The 23,471-nt window shown below is 31.4% G+C and overlaps 1 long non-coding RNA gene across 1 annotated transcript in view; it reads right to left on the bottom strand.

The window, feature by feature from the left end:
* Nucleotides 1–14,154: 14,154 nt before the first annotated feature.
* LOC118183530 (uncharacterized) overlaps nt 14,155–23,471 on the bottom strand; it is a 28,098-nt gene continuing 18,781 nt past the window's right edge. The window contains exon 3 of the long non-coding RNA XR_015041017.1: nt 14,155–14,429. This is a non-coding gene — a long non-coding RNA (uncharacterized LOC118183530). The remainder of the gene's footprint in view (nt 14,430–23,471) is intronic.

Below are 23,471 nucleotides of genomic sequence, written 5' to 3'. Positions count from 1 at the left end.
CAATACAGCCACGTCTATACCTCCCGTGGTACCATCCACCACCTCACAGCGCTTGTCTGAGGCGGGGTTACGCTCACAGAGGCTTTTAAGACGTTTGCCTTTGACCTCCACAACATCGGCGGAGTTGTCTGGAGAGTTGTCGCAGCCGATCATCATGGCTGCCATCAGACTGGCATCGCATAGTGTTCAGCGATGAATCTCGCTTCGCTCTTGAAGCAAATGACCATCGCGTTCTTGTCTGGAAAGGACGGGGCCAGCGGTCCCAATCAGCCTTTGATTTACAAAGGTATACAGCCATAACCCATGGTGTGATGGTGGGAAGTGCTATTTCTTATGACAGCAGATCATCTTTAGTCATCCTCCGTACATCTTTAACAGCTCAACGATATGTTGCTACCATCCTGCGGCCGGTTGCATTACCCTTCATGGCACGTCATCCTGGGGCCATTTTTCAACAAGGTAATGCCAAGCCACATACAGTTCGCATATCTCTGGACTGTCTCTGTGCGATTGATACTCTTCCTTGGCCAGCAAGGTCACCAGACTTCTCACCAATCGAGCAAGTCTGGTAGGCCACACGATTCAGGTACCACAAAATATTGCAGATCTGGAGCGACAACTGATGAATGCCTGGCAGAATGTGTCGCAAGATGACATTAGGAACCTGTACCACTCCTTGCCTCGACGAATTCAAGCATGCATTGCCGCTAGGGGCAGTTCGACCAACTACTAATTTGAACACTCAATGGGTGATTGTGAGTCATGAACAGGTACTATGACCCTGGTTTTTTTAATCATTTTATTATCTGTGTATGATCTATACACATATTCAATTTCATCAAAAGCTTCGATTTTCTTGCAAAAGAGTGTATTTGGAAACATTACTTCCTTCACGCTAGGCATAGGAAGCTATCCAATACATCGACGATTTATCTGGCCATCCTTTCGCAGCATATATGTACAATATGGACAACTTAATTAGGATTAATTTCACATATACATGGCAGATTTCTCCTGGAATGTGGGTCTATCCTTTTTGGATAAAGAACGAAACTTGTTGTAGTTTCTGTTTTTACAAATCTTAAATCCTGTTTGTGAATTTACATTTTGTAAAATACTTCTTATAAAATAAATCTACTAAATCTAGTTCTTGTGAAATACTTCTTGTAAATTAGATTTCGGAAGACTGAAATTGGGAGAGTTTAGAATCCAGTCCAAAACGTTTTGGACGTTCATTTGCGGAATTCAAGATGCAGCTGCAGGAAGGAATCTTCTAGTGAACTACTGACTGTTAAAGACAGCAAAAATTATTTCAAAGCTCCATCGTATTAGATGTGATAGTCTCATTAAACGAAAGAAAATTGCTGATAGAGTCGGAAATACAGCCCAAACTAACCTCATATACCATTTTGGAAGAATTTTTCATTCAGTCGGCTGATGGTTTTGGAAAGTTCTTTAATTTATCTAAATCCGTTCTTAGACAACAGTCGCATACTACGTGTAGGAGGACGTTTAATAAATGCCAGATTACCAGAGTCTGTGAAACATCAGGTAATATTGCCTAAGAATTAGAGAAATCAGAGAGCCTTGAAATTAGAGAAAGCTATTAAAAATATTTAAAAATTTGCTGTCATAGATTGGAATAAAAATTACACTTTATATGTATTTTATAAGAATGGTAAGAATTTTCTATGAAATTTTCCTTAATACTTGTAGTTAAGTACTGCGAGTAAGACGATTTAACTTTTTCAGAAGCGTTATTTAAACATTTCCTTGCTTTCGTTTCTCACGTTTGCTGTTTAAGGGCCAGAAAAGTATATCAAGCGCTGGCTATACAAAGCTTCATTTATTATTTTTAAGAATGATTAGTTAGTCTTGCAAAAAATGAAATTAAGTTATTAACTAAAAATTCGAGCGATTAGCCTGCTCATAAGCTATTCTTAAGGAACACTGCATCTTGTCCGATTTACATAATACGAAACCGATGTTTTGGATCTGCCTTTTCATGAAAAGAAGACTGATTAACTTTAGTAGATTGAATTAATTGAAGAAACTCATCAACGGATTTAAGTTAAAGTCACTTCACTTTATTCAACATCATGAGTTGAAAGCTAGAAGGCTTCTTCTCTTGCATCATCAAATACTTTGAAAGTTGCTGTTAGCTTTAGTTATCTGTATTTAACCTGGAGGTTCAGCATCTACTGTTTGCTAAAATATTTATCTATAGACGAATTATAATTGCATAGACATTAAGTTTTTGTATTAAAAATTAATTTCTAGTCTTAAATTAGTTGTATATAATCATTTTCTTATCGCCTTGTCTGTTGAAACAAATATACCTGCAAATGGGTTGTTTGCACAGAGGTTTCGCTGTTTTTTTCTATATTTAGCCCAAATATATCTCAGTTTCTCTTCTAAAGTTCTCTTTAAGCTATCGCTTAGTTGGAAAGCTTGTCCTCATACGCCTTGTTTTAATTAAGTAATCTAACCTAATCTGGCTTAATAGACTAAATTTTAGGAGTTAAAAGAATCTGCAGTTACACAAACTAAATGTTTCTTCAAATTAAAAAAAAAAGGAAAAAAAAAATACAATGTAGTGGTAATCAACTATTTGCAGTTATTCGAGCTTGGATAACCGATCCCTGAAGGAACTGAAAACGACATCAAAAACTGCAGATTTTGAAATTATATATCCTGGTTAACTTTTGTCGTACGGGTTTGTGTCAAACTTCATAATTTTATTCTTTCATTACTAATGAAACATTTTCCCAAATATAAGTATAGGAATCATGAGACCAGATTAAAATTTAGATTTCGTTATTTGTAACATTAAAACATTTTCCCAAATATAAGTATAGGAATCATGTGACCAGATTAAAATTTAGATTTCGTTATTTGTCGAAAACTATTTTCTTTTTTAAATTGACATTGTCAAAACATGAAAAGTTTTGTCATTTTGAAACACTTCTGTAATTAGAAGTTTATGACTACGACCAACGATTGCCAAAACAAAGGCCGGGCAAGGAGGTGGGTAAATAAACATTTGGAACTGCCGATTGCAATACAAAAGCACAACTAGATGTTATAGCAGTGCTATGTACAAAATTTCAGCACTCTACGGCTCGTCGCTTTTGAGTTATACGAAATACATACATACATATGTTATATCTTAAAATTAAGTATTGTTTTAATACTTTTTAAAACTTTAACTTAACTGACTGTGGTGCCTGACAAAACTAACTAAAATTCAAATAATTCAAAACATTCATATGAACATCGAAATTCTTATAAACATTAAAACAAATCTAATTCATAATAATCAAAAGATGAATCAAATAAACAATCGTATATCATATCAATCAATCAATCAATCGTATAGTGGTAGTACAATTTAACTTGTAGGTTTGCGTTGTGAGTAACCTACGCAAAGGAAAAATCAATAACCCCAAATTCAGTTAAACTCCATGTTTCTTAAAAGCCTCCCGGCTCAAACAAATGGAGGGACATGACAGACTACAGTAAATTATAAGATAAATACACAAAGACAATTAAATTTTAAACACATATTTATTAAATTCTTGACTATATTATATAATAAAATAATGGATAACTGATTAGTAATCCTACCACATATTTTTCTAAGCAAAATAACACATAATACTACACCAAATTACAGCTTACATTAATTAAGATTAACATGATCAAATTCTACTATATCATAAGTGTAACACTAGTATTTCTCCCATTTCATCTTCTAACTTTAAGTATTTATCATGGTAATTCACCTTAAGAACACTGATAATTTTCAAATCGATTAATTAATTTAAGTCATTACTCAGATTTCAACAAACATTAAAATGACGACTCTTGCTTAAGATAATTATTAAAGTAAAACAAATAAGAAGAAACAAATCACTCACGGGGTGAAGTCCATACCGCACACTCAGGAATACCTTTGTAAACTGATTAATAAGGTGATTTGACAGCTCCACAGATCGTCCAACGTCCAAAGTTTACTCGAGCAACACATTATTCCTGCTGTCCTTTATTCACAAAATCATCGTTAATGGAGGCAGACAGTTCTTGCGAATTTTAAAGATGACTTGGTTGCAACATCACTGATGCTGTTCTTACAATTAATAAATTCCAGAGCACGGAAGGATGAAAAATATCGACGCAGCTGACACAGGCAGAATAAACAGCATCGCACACCTTAGACGGATCCTACACGAGTCTCTTTCGTTCTGTAAGCCTCGAAAAGCACGAAAAAAACGTAGAGCACCTTTGGAACAAAATCTGATTAGGAAGTCAAAGTCGGTAAAAACAGGAATACCGCATCAGGATCACCACGAGAATCTGCATTACAATTCTTGGAACAAGAGAATGGAAATTTTATTCTGAGCTCTACGCCTTATGCCAACGCAAATTCTCGCCAGCTAAAAGGCGAGAGAAAATCATACCCGCTGCCCGCTGGTTCAAGCGGCCGCGAGAACAAGACCCGAAGGGTCAAGCCCCCACTTTTTCTCCTCTTACTCTTCTTGAAAATCAGAATCCGTTTAAATACATTTTACTATTTGTTTTGGGAAAACAATCCTTTATTCTGTGCATACGTACAGACGCCATGAAGAAAAATTGTTCAAATGGATTCGGAAACGGTCAAAAGGGATATTTTCATTGAAATATGATATCCAAGATTTTTGGCGATTACAATAATTCCTTTACTTCATACAAGGAAGTAAAAAATAAGCATTGTTTTCCCTTATTAAAGGTGGGCCTTAGTTCGAAGCTTTGCCCAGGTAGTCTCGGTGGTAGTTATGATCTTGCTATCTACGAATGAATAACGTAAGTTTGCAGTAGCATTCTTATGCAGATAAGGGCGTTGCTGAGATAGTTTTAAATTAATCAAATTCAAATGAATGTCATTTACCTGTTTCGTAATATTCCTAAAACAGATAATAGGCATAACAGATAATAACCTGACGTTTCAGTGATTAAAGTTACAGCTAGACCTAATTAACTTACATATTAAAAAGGCCCCATTTTCGAGTTTTTCCGAACAAAGCAACACACGCAACAAAATTCTGCATCTGAATAGACTTACCCATTTATAGCAACTCTAACTATACTTTTCCGGAATAAATCCGGGAAGAGTAAATGAAAAAAAAAAACCTTATTTGCGCTTAAAAGATTCCGCATTTAATTATCAAAGAGCTGCTCGGGAAGCTTATTTTTACAAGGCATTGGTAGACTAATTAATTATCGTCGGTAAGGTGATACGAAATACAAGCATTTTTGAGAAAAATCTACCTTTACGATGCTTCGTTTATAATTATTATGCCATGGGAATCCAGACACTAAGCTTAAAAAGGGAAGGGGATATATTTTAATTTTAAATTGATTCTCTAGAGATCTTCCATCTTTACCTTCGGAGGTCCTTAAATAGTTTTTTTCGCGCTTTTAATTTATTTGCAGAATATAAATGCTTTTGATTAATAGGCACGGCTAGCTTTCCATAGGCTTTTTTAATAAGCTCTTTATCACCTTGTTTCCGGAATTTATTCTCTCAGTAATTAATTTAGAGAAGTTTGCAGAGAGTCCTGAGGATTATGCTTCCTTTCTTTTTAATTTTAATTGGTTATGGGATAAGATTTCCGGAAAAGAAGAAAGAATTACAATTTGCAAGGCAGTTGTGTAAATAGTTTAGATTATCTTTTAGTCCTCTAAAAGCTCGCATCATTTTTATTTTTAACATAACTTATAAAAACTTTTTGTCCTTAATTATTTTTGCTACTTTTCTAAAATTTTGCACCTTACCTGTTTGGATACTGAGCAAGCTTCTTTGGGAATGGAAAAGAACTTATGCCAAAGAAGCATAGAATTTTGATTGATACATAATTGATTTTTGCACTTGGGAAACTTGTACATAAAAGTGTTTCATGTACCGTATCTATCTGAGATTTCCCTAAGAGAACTCTTAGAGAGATGAAACTTCTCAGATAACATTAAGAGAGAACGAGGAAAAAGTACACTAAGATAGTATAGTTATCATAAAACAGACTTCATAAAGACTAGCATAGACTTCATAAAATAGTTGTTTTATGAAATCTTTCAATGGAAAAAAAATCAGTAGACATAATGCATAGTAGACAGAATCAAAGGTCAAATATAGTTATATGAAGCAATAAAATAAAAACCTACCAGTACAAAAGCGAGGTTAAAACAAGTGATATGAATATTAACTAACTACGATATATAAAATAAAACTCTTTTTATCTATTAGCGTAAATGTTTTAAATAGTTTTAACATGCACGGTGAAACGCATATTTTTTTTGGAATGTAAGAAAAAGTGATTTTTCCTTTCTAGGGTTTCGGAATTGAAAACAAGTAAAGGCTCTGAGAAAGTTAAACAGTTACTCAGCCAAACATTTTGCAAGTTTCAACAAAGCAGTTACACACTTGTTAAACTTGCACACTTGATTTTAAAAAGCAAACATTCTATGCATACAAAATGCTTTTATAAATAAAATGGCTTTCGTAAGTAAAATAGCTCGTTTGTTTGAATGAAAATTAAAACTTTAAATGGTCACAAAATAACGCCCTCAGGTTATAAAATCCTAGAAACATCATTACTATTAGACTGCGGTTAATGAACATGATTTTTCTATGTTTGCATAGGGTATAAGATATTTCTCCCGCCTTCCTAGCGTGCCTATTTTTAATTTTTAATTTGGGCCAGAGGCAACCTTTTAAAGTTGTGTTGTCTTTCATTCTAGTGCAGCGCCCCCATGTATCATCTAATCACGTATTTTAGCTACCAACCATGGGTAAGCTTATTAGTTGCTAGCAGCAGAGGATAATGTTGTAGTTAACCGAAGATTTGTTATTCGTATTAGAAGGCAATACGAAAGACAACTTATAAAACATTGAAAAACATCTGTTTCTGATCTAAAAAAAGGAGAAGTCTCCTTATGAGCTACTTTGGTCATTTTTATCGGATTTCTTCTTGCGATTTGCATAGAAAACACTTTCTTCATGTGTACCTTACGAAAGAATCGAATTAATATACGGGAGGCACGCCGCTAAGATAGTTTAGCTATTTGGAAAACTTCTACAGAATAAAGTTTCCCTGTGGATGTTTATCAATGCTCTGAAATTTCGTCAACATAGGGAAGATTATGTCTGAATTAAATACAGTTTTGCTCAGAACAATTTTGTGGTTACAATATATCTTTCTGTTATAATATACATGTTTCATTTCCAGGATGCTGAAACTCATAATGGCTGGCTTGTTGATATGGCCGTTAATTTCACAGATCAGCAGGCTCTCTTCAACAAAATTTTCTTTGAGGATGAGTTTTGTTACAACATCCGAATCACTCAGAGAAATAATATTTGCTAAGTAGTTTTGTAACGCCCAGGTTCGTCGTCAGTTCATAATAATGATTATATTTTCTTTGTATCCGAGAATGTATTGCATTATAAAGAGTATTTTAAACTGGTCAACTGAGACACGTAAGTCATACACAGCCTTTTCATTATATTTCAAATATTGGCCTTGAATCACTAGAATTATTATTCCCTTAGCGTTTTTAGTATGTAAAGGAGTTATGTTTTTGCTACAGCACTCTACAGTTAACTGAAATTTACTTCAGGTTTCGTGGAATAAGACTCATGATCTGCACGATTGTCGTGTTACCAACTGGTACGTATATCTGAATTTAGTGTGACAATTATAGTGAAAAGAAATTATTGATTTTCTGCATATTACTGACAATCTGAAATAAATAAATTAAATGTTTTTGCAAGAAAAACTTAATAATTTTTTTTCATTTTGAATATGTGTAATGCGGCGGCACTAAATGATGAGATGATAATTTTAAAAATCAGTATATATTTACATCTGAAAATGGCAATAATACTACCCTCTGCAACTAACATTATGACAAACATAATGATTTTACAGATACCGTCGTGGTAATTTCAAAGAAACATTCTAAAAGAAAAATGTAGAAATATTAAACTGAGGAAAAAATCGCATTACATTTTTTTGTCGTATGCATTATGATTCAAATGAAACCTAATGTTAAAGCGCACTTATTTAAATTGGCTGCGAAGAAAACACAGAATTTGGGACTTTTCAAATTACAGTTGTGACTAAGAGATTATAAGGCTTCGCGTTTCCTTTTTCAGAACAATAAGAGAATAATTTTTTGATTTGTTTCATCTCGTGGCATGGCAGCATCAAAAGCTCATTAAAATTTGAGCATTCTCGAATTTCTCGTTAGAAAAGATATTGAACTTAAATTACGCCGTTGATTTTTACGCAGTCAGCTAGATGTTGATTATAATTAGAAACAAAGGCATTTGGTCTTCAAAAGAATTTCACAATTTTCTCAAGTCTGAATATCGATTTTCTTTCCTGTCTCATAATAATTATTCAGGGAAATATCTTCCGCACAAGAAGGCGTTAATTAATTGCAGAACTGAAATCACTATTTAAGTTTTCGTTCTGAACTTTTTCGTTTTGAATTATTTCACCTTTTTCGCCTTCTGTTAGGATAAAATGGTGATGAGGCAAGAGAAAATGAGAATTCTTTCTCCTTGAAATGTTTCCCATTTATGAATAAATATGAGAGGTCGAGGTAATATTATCTTTATACGCGTACGTTAAACACTTTATCACCTGAGAAGTGTATCGCTTTTTAAATTTGCTCCGTTTGATTCTTTCAAGATGAGTGGAAGGAGAATAATACTACGATAGCGCAGTATGTACAAGCAGAGCTGGGATACTTGAATTGCTATTGTTATAATCTTTTCTAGATTTATATAAAGATTTATAAATATGCTATCAAATTTTCTATTGATTAGTTTTAAGAAAGGACAAAAGTGACGATAAATTCGAAAGTAAAGTGTAAATTGCAGTTGTAATGGGCTGGCAGGTATATTAATAGATATTAAAAACAATGAAATTAAAGCTTTTTTAAAGTCTTATATAATGCTATATTTCACTTAAATTAGATTGTTAACTCTTTAAATACTTGAAGAATAATTTAATTTCTAGAACAAAGGGAAACTCTATGATATTCACATAAAATATAATTCCGCAAAGATGATTCTTACCTATGATTTATTTTGAATTAATTGTAAAGCTGTTTTAATAAACTCTCTAGCTATTTGGAAAGATAAGCAACGCCTACTGCCGCTAAGAAAGGTTCGAGAAAATAGCCACAATAATGAAAATAGTTTTCTAATTTTTTTCACTTCTTCCGGACACTCAGTGCAATATTTGTCTTCACCAACTTTGTTTCAGTTATTTGTTCAATAAGATTAATGCATCCACACGTACCTGCAGTGGACCACTACGGAAAACGCGGAAATCTTCCATGGTTATTGAAGTAATTATTTTTTTACTGAACTTATAAAGTAGTTCTCTCACCTTCTAAGCATGCCTTCGTAGTGTAGTGGTCAGCACGCTCGGCGCGTATTCGAGAGGCCCGTGGTTCAAGTCCCGACGAAAAGCGTTGCTCATTTTTCATCTCTCCTGCTTCGAAATAACCTAATGTCTCTACAACCATAGACTTTGAACATGTAATAAATTGTTTTATATTTATTGTAGAATAAAATACTATATTTTCGATCGTTTCTTTTCCATACTTCGGAGCGTTTCTTTTACATACTTCCTAAGAATTACACAAATGCAAATTGTTTTATCTACATTTCAGATTTTCCAGCATAGATTTCCCATCTTATGACTTAGATCAAATCATCTCATTCTTCAGAAAATAGAAGTTTTGAATCTGGAAAGAGGAAGATTTAGGAGAAATATTTCTGCTTCTTTCTTTCTTTCTTTTTTAATCTTCCTTTTTCAGCAATCAGTCGCAGTTGATGCATTGCATTCACAATAACACTCCATCGGCCTCTCAACAGCTGTTGCAAGTATTGACCCATTTCAACAGATTTCACACTTTTGTTGTGTATCTCTCAGCAATTTCAACTGGTTAAAATTGGCAAGTATATATAATAAGAGCATATTTAATCATATACGTTTTTCTAAACTAGGTTTTTCAAAATTATAAGCTACTTAATTATACATAAATCATCACTGTTAATGAAAGCTTGCCAGCTGCACTGGCTAATAAAAGAAAAGTCAAATTAAAATTTTTATGGATTTCGTTAGCTGGAACCACTTTTCTGCACTCCAGTTCTTTCCCGATCGTTTTCTTTTGACTTGACGTTTAAAAGAAAACAGTTTCAACACATCTGAAACATTCCTAATGGATAAGTGAAGTTTGTTGCAGTTTGAGTAAGTGTAGCTCTGATCAACCATTTGCGCTTTTTGTGATACTCCTTGTCTGACGGTAGTTAAATGTTAGCTTATCTGTATTATGATAACAAACTTCCTTATAGAAATGTCTCGGATTACATTTTTCCTGGAATATCATCTTCTGCTGAGAAAGTAACCTGAGTTTCTTTGGAAATTTTTTTTTTTTTTTTTTTTTTTTTTTTAGTGTAGAAGGTCATTCGTTTGAAATGGGAAACGCGACATTTGATATAGTTTTGATACACAGAGCAATGTAACTTTATTAACCCATTGAATACAAAGTTCATGGGCTCTTATTTAGCCAATTTGCTTCTTTCAGCTTTCTTCCGAAATTATTTGAGTAACATTTTATTGCTTCCCTATTGAATAGACACACATAATTAGCTTTCTTGATTTCTGTTATAACTATTTTAATTTTTCTTCCATATAATTTTGTTCCTTTTGCTCACGCACTATCGTAGAACAAAAATGTAATAAACAGGCCAAGACTAAACCTTGTTTCTCTTAATAGTATCCGTCTGGTATACTATTAGTGGACCACGTGGCCCACTTATGGCATGGATTTTCAATAAGCTGAATAAATTATATTAGAAAACTTATTAGCAATTATGCTTTTGAAAGTATTCCGCTACTACGAAAGGAATTTAAAAGTAAAGATATAAAAGTGAGTCTCACCTCAGACTTAACAAAATGTATTTTTTAGGCCACTAGGCATGACATGCGAACTATTAGTAGTAAATTCAAAAAAACATGCCACTGTAGAATATGAAGTTAGGCAAAACAGCAACTTTATTTTGAAATCGAATTTGCATAAAACTCTTTTCGAATTTGAGCGCGATTAGATACAGGTCTCTCGTTTTCAGAAGCAAAACTATTATGTTAATATTTCTAATTTCTGCGAATATTCCGCTCATGAACAAAAATTCCGTTTTATTATCAGAAATATTTTGTTTCTGAAGCAGAGGGCCGGTGTCTAATCAACTTCGAAATATACAGAGTTTTATCCAAAATCTACCCCAAAATAAGGTAGCTGTTTTGCTTAATTTAAACTACGACAACAGTTAAATAGAAACGTGACATTTTAGTGTAAAGTTATACATCCTTTAAAGGAAGGAAGTACTGAAAGATTGTTTAGCTCTTAAGGAAAACAGAAGGAAAGAAGAGCCCCCCCCCCATCTAATCGTTTCTGGAAAATATGTTTCTAGCCCTAACTTGCAGGGAATTGAGATAACTTCTGACTTGCAGGACACTGAGATATTGATTATAAAACATAATACACAAGAGTATCAATCAGCTGTTAATCTGTTATAAGTATGAACTGAAAACTTAATTTTTAAAAACTGGTTTTCCTTTTTAAGTATATTTACAATGTTTAATGTATATAGTTAAATATATGAAATATATATCAGCTTTCTGTGAGTTATATAATACAGAAGCTTCTTCAAACTTTCGACCTCTATTTATTCTTGAACAAATAATGTAAGGTTTCATGATATGGAATGAAGAAAGGACAAGTTATTAAAAATCCGTTTACGCCAGTTTCATACGTCATCATCCCCTTAACTTAAAAGTATATCAAAAGATTCACTATACACTATGGTTTTCACTAAGTTCTGGTTTAAATTCATATATCAAACATCCGTTTTCCGTTTAAAAGTCCTGAGCAAGATTCAAGGTGGCGACCATACATTTATAACTTAGTCCTCAACAAATAACAATTTATACTTATCACCCACATTCACATACACTATCATATTTACTTTCGATTCTTGAAACGGTTTGCGAATTTAAAACTTCTCTTCCCAGACATTTAAATACTCTTATACACGTTATACATTCTCTTTATTATGCTCTATTTCACTATTCTAGAATGTCGTTTAGAGCGATTTGTAGTAAAAGGAAGAAAATAAGATATGACTCGATTTCCAAAATCCGAGGTTCTCTCCACTAAGTTCGAAATCGAATTCAGGCAGACAGCTAAAGGGCGGCCCAAAATAAAACTTTAGTTTGTTCACTTTATAAGGTATTTCTCCCGCCTTCTTAGTATGCCTTCGTAGTGTAGTGATCAGCACGCTCAACGCGTATTCGAGAGGTCCGTGGTTCGAATCCCGGCGAGGGCATTGCTCAATTTTCACATCTTCTGCCTCGAAATAACCTAATGTCTCTACAACTTCTACATTTAACATACACAATTAATCATACACATTTTTAATGACGTCAGATTTTTATTACAGGATTTCGCATAAGTTCATTTATAGGAATGCTCTTGCTTCACTTTTGTAATATTATATTGCAAACATTGAAGTACAAGATGAAGAATTAAAAAAGTGTTACATTTCGTAAAGACTGAATTTGAAATATCTTTTTAAATAAAATATCACTGAAAGGGTAGAAGATATTGTCATGTATGCTTAATATATTAGGAAAATGTATTACTCTTCAAACATGAAATTTAAAATATTATAATTTTCCTGAGAATTTCATCTTCTTTTATTACACTGTTAAAAGAGAATGGAACCCTTTCGTTTATTATTCTCAAACGTTATCTATGCAAACTGTGATAACTATGAACATGTATTTTATTACTAAATTAATATGCAATTCTAATATTATTATTTTTGTATTATTTTCTGGTGCGAACGTAATTTATTTCGAGTAGTGTTATATCTGTTACTCAGGTGAGTTGATTGATTATGCAAACTAAAATTCTGTGCCTTCTTTTTGAATAGCTTTACTTTCTATCTTACGTGGGAGGTTTCCGCGATTTTTTTAAAAGATTGTATGCATTTTCGCATTATGAGGATCAGAAAATAAAAAAAAAAGGTTGCACGTCAATTAACATTTTTATTAACTAATTGATCCATCGGGAAACTGATTAGGCTGGCTCAATTTCCTAGAACTCAACAGAAGAATATTTTTTTCTGCATTTACATTCTTTCTATAGGGTTTTGACGGCACGAAAAAAAAATTTTCTTTTTCGTCTAGAGAAATAAAATTTTTTCTCATTGAGATAATTTTGTAGATAATGTTAAAATTAAGGCATCATATACTGAAATTAAAAATCACAGAATTTTCTTTCACTGCTGCATATTTTTGAAATCTGATAGCACCTTTATTTCCCTCCTTTTGTTTTGGGCATATTGTGTATCATATCATATGGGAGTCGAATTCATTATCAGTTTTAAGGTCTTTACACTTCTTTTTCATCAATAAAAACATCGTTAAAAGATTAGGAAACAATGTAAACATCTGAACTCAGACTTTATCCAGAAATACAGTTCGCGAAAGTTATAAAAATTTTACTACATATGTTTCTAAAATTCAGATTTAATTAATATATATATATATATATATATATATATAACATGCTCCTTTCTAAGCGTACATAAAAGATTATTTTCTAATGAGATGCATAAGACATGATTTTTTATTATTTACATAAAAAGTTCTAATGTTTACAATACCTAACAGTTTGTTATTTTAAATATTACATCAATTAAATATACTTTAAAATATATATTAATTAGACATATTATCATAAAAAATTAAAATACGCATAAAGTTATTAGTAGGTACAAATATTGCTTTAAAGCTGCTCAGGTTTTAAAGTTCAAGTTTTTTTGTAGGCTCAAGGTTTATATAATTTTAAATTAAAAATAAGTTAACGAACTTTGAATATCAGCACGTTTCAGAAATAATATTTTGTTAAGTTGCATGGATGATGAATTAAAGGTCAGATATCGTGTAAAATGACAACAGTAGGAATTGACCAAGATGTATGGATCATAAATTCTCTTTCAAAGCAATCTAATTTACCATTTCGATCGATATATAGTACTGTTTATTATAAATTTGAAACACAATACATTAGTGATAGAACATCCGTTTCTGTGATACTTAAGTATACTGTCATTGATTCGCTTAAAATTAGGAATAACAGCAAATTTCTATTATACATGTTGCGAGATTTTGGGATCTACTTTAGGTATGCGGTAATGAAAGCAAGCTAACAGCACCATCTCCACAGCAAGGCTCACATTTCTGAATTGATTCACCATCAATGCCATAAGCATTGCCGTTCGATTTGATATCATCCCAACGTAATATCTAAGATAGAAAAAAGAAAAATGAAATCTTAAAGAATTTGGTATTGAGTAACAAACATAAGTTTTAGCTGAAATTAAAATACTTTGAGAACAGACTGAATTTAATTGAATTGTGACAAAGGTATAATCTCAAACATCCTTTAATAGATTTGCTGTTATGAGTCCTACATATACCACAGTTTTGCACTTTTATACAAAATGGTAATATTTAGAGTAGCATTTTTGAATCATTGAAATTGCTAATTTTCCATGTGTCCAGCATAAAATAATCCTAATATTTCTACAACCTACAGCAATTGCCTTGAAATTTTCCTCAGTTCTGTAGTTTCCACAAAGCAGAAATTTCCTTAATTCTAGAAATACTTTGACTGCGTGCTGATAGTTTACTGAAGAGTGTCAATAATTCAATAATTTGACTTGAAAATCACGGCTATGTACTGATTCGCTTTAAGTCTGAAATAAATTGTTGAACTCATTTTCATCATAAGTTACTGTAAAATCTTGTTTCTATCCTTTTTATAAGACTTCAAAAATTTTGTCACTGCAACTAATCTTCTTTCTTTGTGTTTCGTCATCGACAGGCAATTACCAAATTTATGACGATCTTTAATTAACTCCTCCGTACTAACAATACTTATTTAAAGTTTCTTAGCGATTTTTCTGTCATTAATTCCCTGATAAATCCGAATTACTGCATTAGCGGCAGTCAGCTTACTTCCATCTGTTAAAGGTTTCTAGTCGACAAGCATGATGTTTATTTTACAAAGCCCTTTTCTTTAAAAGACTCGTATCAATCATCATTGAGAGAAATACTCATCCCCAAACTAAGTTTTAAGTATCGAAAAAATCTAAGATGGAATGGCACATTCCTTTTAAAAAATATCTAATGATGATTTACTGTGCAAAACTGTTGCGATCCTTCTACTCAGCTATGTTAATTACAGTTAACAGAGAATAATGAACAGAGAAACTATCTCTCCTGTTATCAGTTACAAACATATAAGTGTTTACTCCATGTATCATAATTACGCTGAACGCTTTACAAGAACAAAACATGAAAATTACTGCTTGTATTTTAATATCCCTCGTAATACGGATCTGCAGCGGAATACTGTATGCTAGAATTCATAAATGTTTTGTGTAGTTTAGATCTCATTTATTCCTCTAAAATTTTTTTATCATTTGTTATTTGTGAGAAATAATTTTTTTAATTGAAGAACAAAATAATGCAGTTTTTAAATACATAAAATATTATTTAGACAAAATTATTATGAGCCTTAATGTACGAGTAATTAATTAATTATAATTATTATACACATAAAAAGTTATTATCATAAAAAAGTTATAATTATCATAAGCTTGTTATAATCTGACTACACTATTAAAATCTGTGTGAGATTGTCTATTTGTTTATTCTTAACATCATCTTCTCCGGAACGGCGGGGAACTGAGTTTCGAACTCCGGATTCCAAAAATTCGTGGGAAGCCATTTCGATCGTTCTCATCTTCGTACAATTTTAATTAGCCGATATATTAATTAAAAACGTTATATTGGCAACAAAAATTTTATTTACGAATTAGTTGTTGCGGGTTGCGCCAGATATTAATTATTGATTGTTGCGGGTTATTATCCGCAGAGATATTAAACACTCTTAAAACGCTGATTTGGCAACAAAAAGTTATTTATGTATTGGATGTTTATTTGAGAAGCCCGCTCATCTGTCGGCCTTGCCAGGCAGTTTTATATTGTAATTATTACAAAAATTTCGCAAAATATGATACCCATGTCAGATGAAAATGCAATCAGAACTACAAATACTCTTCATCAAAATCATGTTTTTTATTTGGTGAGATGATTTACTATTTTTAGTACTTCTTTTTTATAGCGACTGCAAAATTTAACTGCTAACCAATCAGCATGGAACATGGTATAAGAAACAAGCGGCTAGATTTCGGCGAGATATCTCTGTTGATTAACGATTCAGTTTTGAGGAGCCGATATAATAAGGAAGTACTCTATTTTTTACTGGTAGTGATAATTATTATGCGTGCGTACAAATAAATAACGTGCTATTCATAAACCGTTTTATTCAAAAGCAAATTTAAATGCTATAAAGCAGAAATGAAAATGAAAATTTATATATGAATACATTTTTAATAATTTTAAGCGAATTTTCTCTTACGTTGTTCTAACGTAAAGATATTTTTTACCGTTCATAGAAATATTCTGCAAGTAAAATTTTTTTATAAAAGCTAATTTAGATTCCTTGAGTATTTAAAACTCATTTAAATGTCATTAGACTCTAAACTGTTAAAAAACTAACTATTAAGAATATTCCGCACAAGAATATCTTAAAAGTATAAACTGAAAAAATATCTTAAAAGTATAAACTGAAGGAGAACAAGAGATACAATGGAATACATATTTTTATAATTCTAAATGCATTAATACCATACATCTTTATATTTTAAGCTTAAAAAGCGAGCAAATGAAAGACCTAAATTTTAAATAACTCTTCTAGTTATTATTCCTGTTAAGAAATTCAGAATGTAAAGATAAATTTTTAACAGTAATTTTTTTTTCAAATTCCTTTCTAACTTATGTATTATACAAATTTAAGAAATTGCTTTTGAATAAAATTAGAGAAAACGTTTCTACAAAACTGTGAGTAATTTTTATAACTGCATTTAGAAGGATATTAATTTTGAAGTACTTGTCCCTGAAAAACTGCATCAAGCATTTCAATAGTATTGGTTTTAAGCATATGAAAAGCGATGTTTCGTTACTTAAATTATCAAGGTAAATGAAAAGTTATTTCCTGATCTCTTCAATTACGATTACCATTTCTTGGCATAAAAGTTTTATTTGTCAAACGTTATCACATTCTTTGTTTAAATAAATTAGTGGTACTTAAATAGCTTCGAAAACGGTGATTTTCATTGTAAAGATAATGAAAATCGTTTGCTTCTGACTTATAAAACACCTTTGGGAAATTTAAAACTCAATGAAAGGGTTTCTGGTAAAATCCCGAGAACTTAGGGAATGTCTGGTGAACCTTTAATGCAAATCCAGATCGTCTGAATTCCGATTTTAATCAGTTAGGGTACTTTTTTTCCCCTAAGTCTCATTACTAATTCATGTCTTTCGTTTTGCTCTTATTTCATTGTTTAAAACATTGTTCTTAAATTGAAAAATAAACGCTACTGATAGCAGTATTTTAGGGCATGGTAAATTTTAGGCTAGTTAGCTTATTTGGATATGACAAAGTTAAGAAAGCTATCTGCTTAACAGAAAGGATGGCTTCGTAGCGGACGTTCTGAGGAAAACTCGCTCGTATTTGTGTTTGCAAGGAGAAAATCACGAGAAAACACAATGTAGGCTGCCCGTTTCCTGGAGTTAATCGAAACGGGATCAAACTATCATTATTCAGCCGCAGTAACCACTCTGGCACTTATAGGGCCGATAAAATTTAGGAGAAATAGAACGTCATGGAGTATTCAAATTTAGATCAGCTTTGGGTAATCAAGACCTCTATGTATATTAAGGAAATATGACACGATCTCTTGTTCTGAAGAGGCAAAAATATTGTGTAATTACGTAACTAAGTATTTTAATTAAAAATGCGCTTTAAAAATATTTGCTTTTAAAATATTTAATTGGATTCTGAATACTGAAATATTTGATCAGATTAATTAATGTTTCAACGAATCAATATATCTTCATGAGAGCATTATAAACTAAACTAAATTTGGCATTATATATATAAAGTATATATGCCCTGAATTTCCATTGACAATTTAAAGCTAAACAACCAAGAATTGAATTAAAGAATTTATTTTTCCTTAACTCTGATGCCTTAAGTAATGACTCATGAATAATCTTCTTTCAAGAACTTTGTAGAGACATTAGGTATATTTTTGGAAGCAGGAAAGATGAAAAATTAGCAACCGCCTTCGCCGGGAATCGAGCCACGGACCTCTGGAATATCGGCCCAGCCACTACACCACGAAGGCACGCTAGGAAGGCGGGAGAAATACCTTATAACTTCATATAAACTACTTTATAAATTCATATGAGCAGCAAGTAAAATTTCCATTACATAAATACATCATTAAACGTACGAAACTAAACTGCAAATTCTGCATGCTGCGGACATGCAGAATTTGCAGTTGATTTCAAAAAACTGATGAAAACAATACTTATACAGAATATATCAATAAAATAATAGAGTTTTGCATCACCAAATGATGCTCGAAACCAGTGGTTCCATTTTCCGAAATATATTAAAATGTCAGATTACGGACTACTGTAATTTTTGTCACGAGACATGTTTTAGTAAAAATGTACGAAATTAAAATTTTCAGCATAGGACTTACAAACCTTCAACTGGAGTTAAGTCGAATAATCCTGCATGAGAAAGATTCGAATTTAAAGGTTTATATGAAAGGAATTCGAAGACTTTACTTTTGTATTTATGTATTCGGTATTTATAATACATATATGCATATACGGTGCAAATACAATCATGATTGAGAACAAAATATTACAATCTATGTGTGTTAAACAATAGTAAAATTGTCATTTTACTTGGAATTCTTACAACTTTCGTGGAAAAATATAAAATTACTATAATAGGTTTTGTTATATTTAGACCATGATATTTATTTATATTAAGATGTAGAGGAGAATGATATTTATTACTGCATTTCATTAGTAGACCTTCAAAACATTTTGAACTTTGGCTTGTTGCCAAAAAAAAAAAATAACTTGTTATAGTTCGACCGCCTCATCCGCGACCATGAGCGTAAACACGCATGCGCCATTCGGTTTGAATTATTCTCAAAATAGGGTGGAAGGTGGGGACTTTCTTTCTCTCCACTCTCTCTTTCAGGAGAAGAGAAGACTTTGATGTCATAGCAAGTAATAACGCCCATTTTGGACAGTAATAACGCTCCATGTGTTTTGGCAGAATGCCAGGCAGAGTTGCGTTTGAGACGGTTGAACTACATTTATTTTCTTGCACTGTTGATGCTGACGAGGCATAAAAGCAAATAGCAAATTGGAAAGCACTAATTGCTTTATTCTTACAGATCATGGTGCGGTAGTCACTATTCAGCTGCAATTCCAAAACCCAACGAGTGTTGTTTAGTAATACCTAAATATCATGACCATATACGTGCAGATCAAAATGAATGTAGATTTGTTGATACTATGGAAGTAAAAGAAAAAAATATATATTGTAGTAGTCCTTCCAAAGTATTTAATTTAAATGTATTATAAACACTTAATTGTCTTTAAGTAATAACTAATTAAATTATGTCCTTTTCAATTCCACTATAAAATACAATTTTTTGATAGAAAGAACTAAACAGACAGACATTTGATTTTATTATAAATGTAAAAAAAACCAGTTTTTGCTCATGGCCAGTTATACGTTATAAAACAAAACCAAAAACTTCGCATCACAGATATCTGCTTGCCACATCAGATTTTTTTGTACTAAATCTTGTTCCTAGTGGACTGCATAAAACTGCGTCACTTGATCAGAAGTGTCGTAGCCATAAAGTTTATTTTATTGGAATCATTTCTTAAAGTGAACCATGACTTTATGATGAATTATTTAAACATTCTTATTAGTGTACAGGTTTTCAAAAAAAACTTGAACCGTTAGTTGTACTTGTACCATAGTTTGAGAGACCCTACACTAATACACATTATTAATGAATCCCCACATTTATCATAAAAATTTTTAAACAGTATTACATGCATGTTTTCATAGAGATATATAAACATGATTATGCTAAAAAGGTCTTAAACGCAATATCAAGGTAAATTCAGCTACAAGAACTCTGAAATTTTGTTTGAATATTTTGTTTATTTAGGGTCATCGTTATGGTACCAAATACGATGGAAAATGGCCAAGAACCACTGAAGGTTCTTGGCCATTTTCATGTTGCTCTGAAATATTCAGTTTACTCGATTGATGAATTTTATAGGTGAGATGGCAAACATCGTTCAGTGTTTTAAGATCTCAACATATAAGAGATCCTGAGAACAAGAAATGGTTTCAAAACTAAAATATCACAACAATGTTCTTTTTTACATTGCCAGTAAAGCAATCTAAATTATAAAAGTACTTGTGTGTTTACAGTTTGGTAATTTTTATTATAGCAGATTTGTATATATTTGACAGCAGTAAATGATAAAAAACACATCTGTATATACATGTAATCATGATATTCCTCATTTTATACTTTTAAATGCTTTTTATACTTTTAAATACTTTTATAATTTTAAATGTTTTTGATGTTTATAAGCTACGTGGTTTGCTAGTTTCTTCAGATGTTTCGCAAATAGAAGAAATATTTTGTGATATATTTATTGAAAAATCGGCGGACGTCTCAATTCATAAAGCTAACTGCTTCAAGGATCAATAAATATCTTAATAATTCTAGAAATTTCCTCTTTTCGTATGTAACGAAAAATTCAATGAGAGTCCTCATGCAGTGTTAACCATTCTCTTTACTTACTAATAGTTTCAGTTATTTCTTCATCCAAAGCAACTGCCTGAAGTTAGCTGCAAGTTATTTTGAGTTCTATCCCTCGAATTTTAAAGTAAATATATGATTTGAAAGCTGGTGATGAAATTATCGATGGATATACAGTATTCACATTAAACTTTCTATGAGTTAGTCATTGTCATTATGACAAGGGTTGAGGATACGTCATGAAATTCCTTAGACCTTTTCTGGGACTGTTCCCCAACGTAAAGCTTTAGTAAAATTTTATTTCACATCTACTTTTAATCCTTTTCTAGACCTACTCTGGAAGAAAAATGCTTTTATCCTGTCCGGGGAAAGGAGAAGTTTATGTGGCGGTTACTGCAGTCAGTTCATGGACTGTCTTATTGGGACGAAAGAGAGTAATAATTTTCATGTGCAAGGGAGTAAGAAGGGAAGGACCACAGAAAGTATAAGAAAGGGATATATTAAGACCTTAACAATTTTAATGGAAGCTTTTTTGTTATGTAAGAATAATGATTATTATGTATAAAAGAGTATCTTTTACTTTAAAAAGCTCAAGAAATTGGCTTTTGTTTTATTTTATTCTAATGTCTCATTCTAACGTAGTTAACTGAAACTGTGAATATGCTCTTTATTTGTGTGTATTCGTTTATGATAATTACATTTGTCAACAAAATACATTACTTGTGTAAGTGAAATTAAATATGGCTATCAAGAAAAACTCAAAGAAATAATTAGTTGCAGCTAATATTTTTATAAGCTACATGATACTTAAAGTTTATTTTGTTTACATACAAATTAATTAAAAATTTGTAACTTCGAAATAAAAAAAAACACGGTCTAAAATGTTAAAAATTTATTATAATATTTTTCAATATCCTTGTTCTAAAACGATGTATTTTTTTCTGTATATTTAAAGAAATTACTATTGTGGCTAAAATTTATTATCCCAAAGGGCGTTAGCCCAAATATTAGAGTTCGGTATTATATTTAAAGAAATTAAATAATAAAGAATCTGCATAAATGTATGCATGTTTTTCGCATAGTGATAAAACAACGGTACCTAAAGCCATCAAATTTTGAATAACGTATATCTCCAACCTAGTATGGGCATCTGGAAGCCTAAATTTGGAATTTGTTTTATTAGCTATTTCATATTTTGTAAAGCATTTATGAGTTTTTGATTAAGAAACTCAACGATTTCAAAGCAAGCAATGGCAACACTGTACAAAAAGAAAATAAAAAGAAAATTAAAAAAAAAGTTTTTTTCTCCAGCGTGCGAGACTATGTATCAGAAATTCGAAAGATATGCTCATTTAAAAATTATTTTGAGATATTGCTTTTGAGTTGAATTTTATGGTTTAAGTGCTAAGAACATGATATTTAATAAATAAAAAACACACAAAACGTTAAAAAACTCCCCTTTGGGAGTAATATAAAATCTGAAAGCTTTCAGACAATTTTTTTTCCTTTCTTTTCTTTTTGTTTATGCTTTTCTGATACTTTCACTTCCAAAAGATCTTAGAATTTATTTTAGAAGTAAAATTATAGTTACAGAAGTTTCGTTCATTTTAGTTATACTTCTTGCAAAGCAAATTAAATATGCAATACATCATTCTCAAATTACTTCAGAATCCAAGCAAAATATCACTATCATACAAATGGCTTCAATAAATTTTCTCAACTGTCAAATTTGTAATAGGGAATCACATTTAAAAAATCTAGTTTTAAAAGAAATAGAAAGAAAACAAAATTCTAAAGGTTCAAAAGCATTTCAGTTGCTTCACTCTCTTATACTTAGAAAAGTAGCAAAAACATCTCTTTGATCTGCTATTTGTTTATATGAATAAGCCAATTTCTAATGAAATCCTGGAAGACATAATTTTAGCTGTACAGTGCAGATGTATTTCCTTTTCAGTCTTGCTTGAACATAATATAATTCAAAATTAGTTAAATAACAAGACACTTTCTAATAAGATTATAATTCAACAAAATAAGAAATTCTTCTTAAATATTTGTTGAGAGATTTTTAGTCATAAGAAATTTACAAAGACGTCTGAAAAGAAGGGGAAAATTTTAATCCGATTACAACGTGAAAAACTATATTTAAACATGTGTTAGTTTCAGAAGATGACATTGTGGAGAGAGATGGAATGATAATTATGAAGAATAAATCAATTAACCATAAAGTACGTTTTTTTATTTGTTAATCTTGTTACTAATTTTCCTTTCGACAAAAGGATCAGATCTGCAGCTTTGGGAAATCAATATCGACCTTATCTGAAATACCTGATATGAAAGTAGAATTTCCATCTATTTAAACAAAAAACGTAGAAATTTAGATAGCTACTTAATATTCCTTTATTTTGAAATACATAATCAAAGCTTTAGAGTTTTTCTCCTTAGTATTTTTAAAATTCTAATTGGGTTATCTTGAACTTATTGAAATTAATTAATGCTTTGTACTTAATAATTATTTTTACTTCTGAGCAAGTCAAAAAATAAATATTTATTGAAA

Source organism: Stegodyphus dumicola, chromosome 5, assembly GCF_044657685.1.
Source record: "Stegodyphus dumicola isolate Sdum_Otavi_A_Nest chromosome 5, ASM4465768v1".
Lineage (NCBI taxonomy): Eukaryota > Metazoa > Arthropoda > Arachnida > Araneae > Eresidae > Stegodyphus > Stegodyphus dumicola.
This window is presented reverse-complemented; position numbering and strand designations above follow the sequence as displayed.